Source organism: Poeciliopsis prolifica, unplaced genomic scaffold (assembly GCF_027474105.1).
Source record: "Poeciliopsis prolifica strain line A6 unplaced genomic scaffold, Auburn_PproV2 SCAFFOLD022, whole genome shotgun sequence".
Classification (NCBI taxonomy): Eukaryota; Metazoa; Chordata; class Actinopteri; order Cyprinodontiformes; family Poeciliidae; genus Poeciliopsis; species Poeciliopsis prolifica.
Window position 1 is genome coordinate 6733322 of NW_026562397.1, and position 12929 is coordinate 6746250.

Genomic DNA, 12929 nt, shown 5'->3' on the forward strand with positions numbered 1-12929 from the left:
TGGAGGAGTTCATTCGGCTCAAGTTGTTCACAGATGATGGTGGGATGCTGCCGGTTGGACAGGTTAGTGTACTGTAGTGAAGAAAAACGTCACAAAGTAACGTAGAGACTCAATCAACTTGTCCAGCCACCTTACGGGCAATGAGACGTTTCGCGGTGGGCTGAAATGAGGCGAACGATGATCATTCGTGTTGCAGATCGATGGACCACAAGTCGTGTGACCGTGGCCCTTTCATGTCAGCAACATATACAAATGCATGTAAACATAAAGCGGAGCGGCCCTTCGCCAGCTTACACTTACCCACAAATTACAGTAATAACAGGTTATACATGTTGCCAGCAGATTGAGACATGGCAGACGACTGCAGTCAGCAGCAGCAATTAAACGGCGGTGTAAGTGTGTTGTTGTCATGGCGACTAAGCTCTGAAATGCTGTTTCGTATTAAATGCCTCTGCTTTTGTTAGTGTGCCTCTGTATCCTTAACCTCCCCTTCCTCAGGTTGCCCGGCTCTTATGTCATCCCTGCTTTCCCTCTGCCTGCAGGAGAGCATCAGAAGCAGCACCAGTTTCACCAGCTCGTCTCCTCCAGTCTCTGTGTCTCTGTCTGTTTCCCTCCCAGCTGTGCCCTCGTCCATGCTGGACCATGTTGGACAGTTTGGAGACGCATTGTGGCACAAGATGATTGCGGTGGGGGTGGACGATTTGTGCCACGGGGGGGTCTCACAGTCCGTCTCCCCCTCTCCACCACGGAAACGGTGTGCTGCATTGTTTTGCCCCCGGTGTGCAGAGAGACACCAAGGTGAATCGCTTTATTTGCGAGCGAGAGAGAAAGCCGGACCAGAGATGTGTGGGAGATTTGGAGTGTTTTGATTTCGCCGACCTTCCTTTTTTTTCCTCTTTTTTGTTAATGCAGTCTGGCTCTGCTGCACGGCACTAGGCAGGTATTAAGCTAAGACCGTTGCAGACGCAGAGGTGGACTCGTGTGCAGCAGCCACCAGGTCTGCGTTTCCACGTTGCAAAATTGGAGGCGTGTCTGAAAAATAAAAGTGAACATCCTCAAATACTTTTGGAGTTGGGTTTTTTTTCCCCCATGTCAATTGTCCGTGCTAGGACCGAGTGACTGTGTCAGTCACTTGAAAACTTTGACCTTGTTGTCTCTAAACTCTGTCACTTGTAGTGGTGCGTTCAGGGCCACCGTCCAGTCGGAAAACTCACACCCGACGTCCCTTTACGACGGCATTTATTTAGCGAAGTTCCGGTGCAGACCCTCCTGCACCGGAACAAAACACGATGCTGCTACCAGACATACAGACACGGTTATTATGAGCAAATGATTTCATTTTTGTTCCGTCAGACCACATAAAGGGTCTCCAAGAATTGAAATCATCCTATAATCTCCCTTTTTTTTATCTCTTAAATTATGTGAATAAAACCGTAATATGTCAATAAATGAAGTCAACTTTATTTGTTAAGCACATTTCAGCAAAACAGCAGTTTAAAGTGTATACACTAATTGATTATGAAGCAGCAATAAACATTGCATTTGGTCAAATAGCATCATCAAAATGATGGAGAAAATATACATCAAATTGTGCTGGTCAATGCTCCAGTTATTGAAAAGCGAAGCTAACTCTAAGCAGGTTTTCAGCTTGATTTGAAGGAACGCTGTGTTTCTGTGTTTTGCTGGAAGTTTCTTCCAGACCAAATCAAAATCTCTTTGAAGGAATAATAATCTCAGTACTTTAAAAAAAATCATCTCATCATTTCTTTGACACTTAGAAAGTGTGCCATAATGTTGGTAGATCTAAATTGCCTAAATCAAGATAAGTTTAGCCATCAATCAGGGAAAACACACACACACACACACACACATATATATATATATATATATATATATATATATATATATATATATATATATTATATATATATATATATATATATATATATATATGTGAAAAACACATACAGTCAGGAAAATAGATGGCAAGAAGGGAGGGGAGGGGGGAGGGGGACTTAAAAAAGAAATACACAAAGTTGACTTCTGAGCTATGGTTCAGGGGAGGCTCCATGACTCAGGTAGGGTCCTGGCAAGTTGCCTGGAAATAGACAAGCATAGGCAGGTAGGCAGGAATCAGTTCAGCTTGAGAGGAAGAGGGGGAGGAAGAGGAGGAGGAGGATGGAGTTGGAGCAGAGCGAGAAACGAAGAGAGACCGACAGATGACGACTACACAGGCCCGGTGGGTTCTGCTGTTATGCAACAAGAGACGAAAAGGTGCAGACTAATTACAACGCACAATGCAAGCAAACCTCCCTGAAGTTGGTCTAATTGTGAGAAAGGTCTGTGGGTGTGGGTGTGTGTGTGTGTGTGTATGTGTGCGTGGGCGTGTGTGTGTGTGTCCATGCTCTGCTGTCTTTTCATGCAGGATTTATCTTTGCCCAGCAGGCAGTGGTATACCATATGGTCCACACCGAGTAGATATTCCTAAAGAAACACATTCGCCGCTCACACTTTGACACAAAGAGACGCGGGCTCGCACGTGGACGCTTTGCACACAGACGCGTCGAGTTCGCGTGCAGAAAATGTGACAGGGAGGAAGTTGAGAAAGCCAGACGCTGGTAAGCGAGATAGAGCCATCTGCCCCGTCGTTGGATCTTTGCTGAGACCCACCAAAATCACGAACCACAGAATTACACAACAAATCAGCTCGCTCTGTGCTGAAACAAGTGGTGGGTTATGGTTGCTTCAAAAAAAGAAAGAAAAATCAACAGGAAGTTTGAACTGGTTGAAGAGATCTCCCAAATTCCCCTCAGACATTAGGAGACCCGAAGGCGGGTGGGGGTCTGGGCGGCTGGGCTGGGAGTCGCTAAGCCCCCCAGAGCCCATATGGTCTGCAGGCGCACACAACCCGAAACGACTCGAGGGGGACAAGCCCAGAGGCTGGAGCCCCAGAGAAGAAACACTGAAAAGACTGAATGAGCATTTAGATGTGTGCTCCAAAAGACTTTATGTGCACACGCGACAGCTATTTATTTGCCAGCGTTCCAGGCTAAAGAGTTTATTTCTGTTTTCTGATTGAACTGGCTCGACAAGATAGGCAACATGATGAAACGTATGTGAGCACATGAGTCAGGGAAAATAAATAAGGCCAAGAGATGATTCCGTGCCCTCCGATGTGTCGACACTCCTGGTGTTATTATGAATGAGAAACCTGAAGCCTTGCCACGTCCCTTTTCCTTGTGTGTGTGTTTTTCCCTCTCTTGGCTCTGATTTGCTTCCAACTCCTTTTGCCTCCCGTTGTTTCATTCGGCTGCGTCTTGTTGAACAGTTCGAATACACTTTTTGCTTTCCTCACTGCTTACAGCAAGTAGGTGGCTTCTTGTTATATCTGCCCGTTTGTACAATGAGTGACAGCCATCGCAGTTATCAACCTAATCAAAGATTAGGAGGGGCCTCGGAGAATCAGAGAAAGATCAAGAGAGACACTTAACAAAATAAAGATGAGATAATAAACTGGAAGCTTTTCCACTATGTCACTCTTGAGGCATTTAAGAGATTGAAAGTTGTACCAGTACAGACAGAAAGAGAGAATGACATGCAACAAATATTCAGCTCACTTGCAACTGATTGGCAGAAGTTGTACATGATGTCATCAATGTGTGATCTGTCAAGCATCACGCAGGAAACTCTTTGGCGTCGTTGTTTTCGGGGTTATGACTTTGGCACTACAAAAAATTTTTGTACAAGATACCGACTCCAGCTTTTGGATGCATGAAAGCGACATTGAACCAGAACTGACATCACTCACTGTAAGTGTGTTGCACGTTGGGAGGTCTCAAAAAGATCTCTAATGTGAAAACAAGAGACCAAGTTGCACTGAGCATAAATATAGACGCAACACTTTGTCGTGAACTTCAGGGGTTTTACAACAGATCCGTTTCTCTCCAGTGTTGTTCACAAATCTGTCTAAATCTGTGACATGCCACCTCACAGGTGTGGCATACCAAGTTGCTGATAAGACGGAATGGTTATTGGACAGGTGTCAATAAAAGGACATCCTGTCCTTCAATGCTTTCATTTTTGGGGGGGCGTGAGTGTGGAAGGGTCAGTAAACCAGTCGGTATCTGGTTTGACCCAGGCCTGTCACAATAACAAATTTAGCTGGACTATAAATTGTCCCAGAAGTTCCTGCGATAAATGATAATATTGTGGTTTGGAGACCATTTTCTCTGCGTTGCCTTGCGATGGACTGGCGACCTGTCCAGGGTGAACCCCGCCTGGAGATAGGCACCAGCACCCCTCCCAACAGAAAATGGATGGACGGATGGAAATAAACAACAAATGAAATGAATTATGAAGCGTCTGTAAACAAAATTGTCCGAGTTGAAACCAAAACACCAAACTGGAGACTCTACCTTCCAGTTTTGGTGTCATTGAGCTTGTTTTAATCCATCATGCGATTAATTGACTCATTGAGTCTGGTGACAGGTCTAGTGTGGCCACCACTAGTGGAACACATCAACATGTGGGAAAATGTGTAGAGATGGGCAGCCAAAACCTGGTGTTATTTGCTTGACTTTCTTTTATACTCAACATAGCATTTTTTTTTTTTTTTATTTGACTCAAAACTGTTTGTGACACAAAGAGTCACAACGAAACCGAACAGAAACTAACTGGGGTCAGCATCGTCACCTCTGCAAAGTTCTGCATGCGAACGCGTCTGCGTGCGTCGGCAGGAATTTGTCAAAGACGTATTAATGGTCACAAATAAGAGGAAAAAAACACAAAAAAGCCCAGCTCCCAGTGTTCCCTTTTCGATCGCCCGATTCAAATGTCAAACTTCTTTCTGGGTTGCTGTTGATGAAGCAATAGCAGGGCATGTTTTGAGTCATTGGTCTTTGTGGAGCAAACTGAGAATTTGAGTGAATTTCTGTTTTAACCGGATTAAACCTTCAACACGACAGCAGCAACAAAAGAAGTGATTCATTTTCAAAGGTAGTGAGTTCGATTTTGAAGTAACTGCTCTCACTTCAATAGGCCAAGATACATTTTGTCTGTTTCTTTCTTGTGGTCACATATTTTTGAATCTGCACTATAGGAACTTAACTCACGGCTGCTGCAGCCGGTGATTGCTACCATGCGCTCATTTTTCTTTCGTGACTGCAATATCAATATTTTCTATCATTCCTCCTCGAAGGAGGAATGAAGAAAAATGCGGCCGGAGAATCCCCAGTTGAAAACACCAACAAAAGACCCACAGGCGTTGACTTTTTGCTCGAAAACTAAAGCCCACGGAGAAAGGAACGTCTTCGCCACAACCGACAGACAAATGTGAACTTCTAAAACATATTAAGAGTTGTACTAAGAGCTGCCCGGGATATTAGATAAAAAAATAAATAACAGGATACTTACTTCGCCCTGGTGTCTTCCTCCCTGTGTGCATTCTCAATTTACAACAAAGAGCTGATTTAAAATCCCAGCAATACATATAGCAGCTTTTTATTCAACAATCAACGACGGGTGTTGCAAAGAATTGTCATTTCTATAGAGCGGATCCTCAGGGCTGACATTTTCTCCATCCACTACTTGTACCAGGGTCAGGAAAAGGGTGGCGACATCACACAACCTGAACACAAACCGTTAACAACTTTCACCTTCAGGCCGGCACTACAGAGCAGTGTTTCCAAAAACGAGGATACTTGTGGGCATAAACTTGACGAGCAAAGCCAATTCTGATTATATTAAGCAACAATAAAATGATTTATTTTGCTAATAACGCAAGATTATGAAGAATGTCCTCGCATCTGACTTTTGTTAACCGGAAGCATTGGTTAAAAAAATGAGCCTTTAAAGCAATCAACCTCCTCAATGCAGAGAGTCGATTCTAGACAAGAGGCCATTTGATCACAACGCGGTCAGATGGTCCAAGAAAAAGTAAATTAAGAAAAATGTGAGTGGGAGAAACAAAGAGGAACAGGCCGAGACGTGCTGGGAGGGCAGAGTGGAGGACAAGTGAAGGGAAAAGGACAAGAGCAGCAGAAGAAGCGACACTGAGTCACACAACAAGACAGGAAGTCTTACACGGAGACGCCCTTCCTTCCTGTCAGCACCCCGATCACCAACACTGGACACCATTCAGTCTCCCATCACATGACACATGTGACAGGAATTATGGTGCGGCGCATGTGCTGCGGCTGTGGTTGTTCCTGTAATGATAAAGCTTGTGCCCAAAGTGGTCGACGTCAGCGAAGTTCGAAATTGCAAGAACACAGTGGCTGGAGAAAGTCTTCCTAAGACAAGATTTGACAAAAATCACAATAGCAATAAAACTTTTAAATTGACATTATTCTCCAAAATGTGGACTTTTGACTCGAGATCCCCATGTGACAGTAGCCATCTTGTTTTTGTATTGTTTTTGCACCACCAGAGATTTCATTTGGACTGCATGTGGGGGGAAAAAATGTTTTTGAAATCGAGTCATTTACTTTGTATTGCTATTTTATAGCAACCTGACATGGAGCTGAAAATATTTTTATTGGCAAAACGTGGAAACGTTCAAGGACTATGAACACAGAATCAGAAGTATAATTCATAGAAATAGGCCAAAATATAACATTTTCAGAAAATAATATTCAGGGAATATAAATTATATAAAGTTCAGACCAAATTAAATGAAAAGCAAACCATTTTTCCTGTCTGGCATTAAAGTAAATTAACTTGTTCGGTCAGCTAAAGTAACCAAAAAATTTGTAGTATTTTTTTTTATATGTAGACAACAATTTGTTTTTTTGTGTGTTTTTTTTTTTTTTTCAAGTCTCCGTAAACAACTGGTTGATGTTTCCAAGAAAACGCCAACAGGACAGTTTCCATGTTTTCAACTTTTTGACATCAAAATCCCTGCGAGGCAGCATGTCGGTTGTCCACAGCGTGAGTGTAAATGTGGGTCAGTAGACTGAGGAATCGGCGTCTCACTTCCTCTTCCACTGCTCCACGCATGCAGGATATGAGCAATTTTCCCAAAGTCTGGCCTCAAAAAAAAAAAAAAAAAAACTGAGAAAACGACACACTTCAGAAGGTCACATGTGGGGCATCTGGAACAAGTTTATGATAACGCATACCGTCAAAGTACAATCTGTCCCCGGCTGCATTGCCAAAACTCTCGTCATCATAAAAAAAAAAAAAAAAAAAACATGAAAACATGGCATTGGTTTTGGTGAAAATGAAACGATGACTCATGCAGTCATACCTAAGAGACGTGGACAGTGATCAGGCGTTTTACATCCTTCAGATTGTTGCTTTTATCACACTTCTTTCCTGTAAGCACGTTGACAATGAGATAGAAACTGCGGCGCTATGGGTGCGGCTGCTGTGTAATTTTGCCGAGTGAACTATGTGAGCAGTCAGCTGTGCCACATGCTGATGTAGCTGAACACACTTCCTGTCATGACCAAATATAGAGGGAGAAAAAAAAAGTGCTTCCTGGAGTTTTGATTTTGTGATTTGTTTCAGTTTCATCGCCAATATTATTCATCAATATTACGTTTTTTTAAGGCACGAAATAAGCCTAAAAAAATTGTTTGTGGTTTCTTTAGCAGGTTGTTCTCCTGCAGTGTTCTTTTTCCCACTCCCTGGTTTCTTTGGTTTATAAAAGGAATGTTGCGTAAACATTTGTCAGGAGAGCAGCTCGATGATAAATCTGGACTCTTGGGGTGAAAGAAAAAGGCTAAGGTGTAGAAACGGAAGAAGAGAGAAAATAAAAACACTCAATCCGAACTTAGGAGACACATCCAACTATTTTCTGTCCTCGGTCATTCTTGCAGGGTTGCCAGGTTTGCTGGTGTCCATCTCCAGCTGCGATTGGACGAGAGGCGGCGGGGCACATCCTGGATAGATCGCCAGTCCATCACAGGTAAACAATCATGTTTTTTCAGGGCGTGAACATTCTTTCAAAATGGACAAAAATATGATCAATGAAAGCGGCAGGTCATGGATGTGACCACATGTCAGAAAGCTGAAGTCGCTCGTGAAACGAGGCCACAGCAAACTGGAGCTGAAAGCTGATGGCGAGTTACTTTTGTGAGACGCATTTAAAGTCTGTTTGTTTAAAAGCCCCGAATGCTGGAGAGCCAGGATCAAATAATGAGTGAAGACAGATTTCTCTCACCACAGGGGGGGGGGGTTCAAGGGTCAGGGCCTTACTGACATCAGTCATCTGGTCCCGCTGAAGCAAACAGAGCAAGACGCTGCTTTCCCTGCAGGAGTCAGCAGAGCAACAATTGTCAAAAAGGAAAAAATCAAAACTATTTCATTCGACGGATATAGAGATAGATTTTAGGAATGTGGATGTTACATTACTGCTTTGTATCACTGAGTTAGCAGGTCTACAGGCACCTAGTAGGTCATCCTTTTACGTGATTAATCATTTGTAAATAAGAATGTATTGAAACAGGATTGAAATCAAATGTAATTTCAATCATTACAGACAGACAAATAGATCAAGTAAAGTCAGCAATTTTAAGTCTGAGCAGTAAAGTGGATTATGTAAGTGCACGGTGTTTCTTCTGTCATGTCAAAAGACGCAGAACAGTCAAAACAACTGTGAAATGCAATAAAAAAATAAAGACGAAAATCGGCAGCCGATTCAATTTTAAACTGTTTTGAGTGTCTGATACATGACGGTCAAAATCTGTAATCAATAACTATGCTGTGTTTCAAATTATTATGCAAGTGAGATTTTCAAAGATTTTCTTGAACGGTCAATGTAAATGATGGTCAGTATAATTTTCAAGTCATGAGCTATTAGAGTGTAAATCAAATTTCACTGAACAAAGCTTCCCCGTGAGAACAACATTTGTTTCAGAAATAAAAAACTCAAAATGCACTGTTCCAAATTATTATGCGCAGCAGATTTTCTAAACATTTTATGGATTATAAAGATCGGATCACATAATGATCCGATCATCAGATAGTGTCCGGCACTACACTGTGATGATTTTTGTCAGCATAGATCCTTTCTTTTTCCCACATTGCTTGAAACCTGTGGTCTGCTTAATAATGTGGAACATCCTTCTGAAGTATATTTCCTTTAATTGAGCTCACCAGACAAACTGATCAACCCAGCTCTCTGAAATTAATTACAGTGATTCAAAGAGCCCTGACACACAATACCGTATATAAATTTAATAGCACAACAAAAATTTTAATCTTTATGACACTTAAATCCAATTTGCAGAATTTGGGACACGGTGTATGAAGAAACTTTATTTATTTGGCCGTCCCAACAGAGCTTTCCAAGATCTGCAGCCATGAGCTGAGCACCCTTTTTGTTGTGCCTGTGTGATTTATAGATAGGAGCTAAATCTTGAACATCACTTTAAAACACGACCAAAAAGAAATAAAAGCTCCAGCTCAACTTTTCCCCCAACACCGTGACATCTTATTCTTGTAAAGAGGTACAGCTGTTAGTGGGGAAAAAAAAAAAAAAAAAAACTAAAAATCTTTATCAATAAAACAGCTATGGCACAACAATATGTGGCCAGAAAATGACTCATGTGGGAATGCGATTTATGTGTTTCAAATTGCTTTCTGCAGAGCAGATACTCTGGCGCAGCTTGTGCCACAGAGTTATATAGATTGAAAACATGGAGTCCGGACAGCTGGAACTTTGTGTTTTCTTGCACACGGCCGCACATTTTCTCACTCTGCAGAAAGCAGCAGTAATCCTCCAGTAATGCTTCCTCCTACTTGGCAGGACGCAGATGAGATGTTCACAGATTTTAAAAATGTTTCAAAAAACCAAGTTAATCTCGATGCAAGCAGCAACACAGCATCACTACTCCTAAAACCAGTCGGTGAAGTTCTCGGCATGTTTTAGAAACCGGCGTTGGTGAGAAACTGCACTTCTGACGGGCCTTTTAGATGGTTGGTGCTTGTTTGCGTCAACAAGTTGCATCAGCATGTGGCTAATGCTAAGATGGCTCAGCTTCAATTAGCCTACCTTCTCCAGAACTTTCATATTGAGTTCAACTTAGTGGCATCAATGTTGTTGTTTTTTTTTCTTTTTCTGTTGTATTTTAGCACAGATATTTAATTGTGAGTTATGCTGCATAGTATTCATGACACTTAAACCTGCTTAAGTTACTGTATTTTGAACTGTTGATGATGAAAATGTATGTATGTAAATACATACATACATACATACAGACATATGTCTGTATGTCTGATTTTTAAGTTTAAACACCAGTATGACTGCATCTCACCAGCCCTGGTCATCTAAAACAGGCCAGATGACATTTTCTGGGTGAAAAGGTCGGTGAGCTACTGAAATGGGGCAGGGAGCCAGAAGAACCTGTAAGTCCCTCCATACTTGCCTGATGGGAGGCGGGCTGTTGCAGTCCGTGGCCTTCTTCCTCCTTCCAGCTAACTCCACTGACACACAAACACAGCTGTGGAGAGTGAATAGTGCCAAACTATAATAAATAACTAGCTTATCAAATAGTTATCTAAACGTGTCATTACTTTTATGCATGATGTGCTTTTGCACAGGAACAACATGAATTATTATTATGCAAATTATGAAATAATTGCATTTAGTTTCTAAAATGAAATTGTTACATTTAATTGAAGCACGCACACAAAATTATATACGTACTATAAATTTCTGTATTTATTTCCAGTTTCAATAAATGGCATTTTTAACATTTTTATTTATTTTCAATTTTGGCACTATTCACTTTCCGTACATTACAACCCACCACTTTTGTGGTGTGGACAAGTGCGCAAGGATATTCCTCCTCAAACTGCAATTCAAATACAAAAATACTTTGTTGATCTCAAAAGGAAACTACATACTGTTGCAACTCATTAAATCATAGATTCTCTTCCTTGATGGTTGTAACTACATTGACAGTTTTTGTGTAATTGGTTATTCTGTGTATTGTTCACTTTGATTTTCAAATACGTTGTACTGCAATGATGCGTCACCTTGTTGTGTTTTTATTAAAGACAGACCTAACAGACAAAGAGCAGAAAATGTCAAAGGACGATCCAGAAGGTGTAACCCCGGTCTTATCAGGAATTTAGCTCTTTTTTAATCACTTTCGATATGACCCACGTTCCGGTGTCGCTTCCATTCTCCATGTGCAAATAAAATTGAAGTAAAATGTAGTTCCCCTGCTCAAAAGCTTAGAGCACTGCTTTAAATATAACTTTTGATGACCTGTGCTTCAGCTGTTGGTTCGCAAGAGCAAAGGACAGCGAGTCAATCATACGCTCGATTCATTGGAGTAAACACAGAAAACAAGAAAAGTGGTTGCAATAAAATCAAACCGTCTCACCAGAAGGTGCAACATCGGCCTGTTGAGAGGACGGGCCGATGAAAGTCAAACGATGCAACGCATTCGAGCGCGTAACTTCCCGCTGCCGATCGGCTCACGTGGCGGAAACTTGTTTTGCATGCTACCTGAGCGCGACACAGCTTTTTACCTGTGATGGGACTTGAGAGGAACAGCAGGTTGTTTTATTGTAAATTGATTATTTTATGCAGCCAGTTTAAAACTGCATCGCGCCGACACAAACATCGGTTGCCGGTGCGCACGACCCAACAGACTCAACAATCCGTTTTGATGGTAGCCCAGCTCGATTACAAATCGGGTCCTTAAGCGTTAGTGGCTCTCACTGACGCCGGTGTACAAAAGCTATTAAGACCATAAATCAGTGGTTCTGTCCGCCTGCCTTCCGTGGCCTAGTTTTCCATTCCGATGGAGCTGTGGTGTGAACCAAGACAACTGTGCTATGATTACATAAAGATGGGCATAAAGAGCAGTTTGTGGCGCAGCAGTGAGACAGCATCCATGGGCCTGTTTAGACAAACTCATTCTTTGTTTTAATCTTCTTTTTTCCCCCTCTCTCAGCAGCTTATTGTTTATATTTTGCGGGCTTTTTTTCTTTTTTGACGAGCTTCCTGCTTTGACGAGATTGTGACAACCAAAACAAAGAACAGAGAGGACCATAAGGGGCATAACTAATTCGACTCACGAAAGGCAAGTGCAAGGCCGAAGCATGTGATCAGACGCAATAACACTTGGAGCTCAAGTTTCTCCGTTCCCCCTTCAATCCCTTCTGCAGCCGCGGCTAAAGACATGCCCAGACATTACAGCTGAAGGAATGGTGGGAATGAGAGGAATTCTGGGGCATTCCCGTCTTGGCACAGCCAGCTCAGATCGAGAAAGCCACTCCCTGGTTTTCGAGCACACTGGCTGAGGCGAACGGGCGACTGCCAGTCACGACCTCTCCTCTGTGGATTCTCATAATCCGGATTGGGGGCAAATAGTTAGAAGATTTTTGAAGTGGGGTTTCGTTGAAACATGAGTGAATTATTTCAGCTGTCTCTTGGTGTGGTTTCTTTTTGTTTTTGTTTTGCTTTTTGGTGTGGGTCCAGACGCAGAAGTTATAACAACAAGTCCAAGAGGGGCCAGGACCGCAGTGGGCCTTCGTCATGTTGAAGCACCGATGTCAAAATAATCATTTAGCGACTTTAGCAGACTCAGAATAGTTTGCACTATGCAGTTGTTTGCATAGAAGCAGATAATCATCCATACAGGAGGATGAAGGTACGATATTGTACAAAAAATAGACAAGCCAAGCTCGTGCAGGTATTACGTGGTTCTAACCTTTTAATAAACCAACTTAAAATCGTCTTGAGCTGCTGGTTAAAGAAAAAAAAAAAAGCTAACGCTACTACTCATAAACTAAAGCTGAGAGACTTTGGTGAATTACTGCAGAGGGTTATCTGATGACGTGCCAAGGTTCTCCGAAGGATGGTAAAGTGAAAACAAAACTAACAGGAGCAAATGGATTTCAAAAGAGAACGCTCACTGCGACAAATGCAGCACACAACAGGAACATCTGCCAAGAAAAATAAGGAAGGC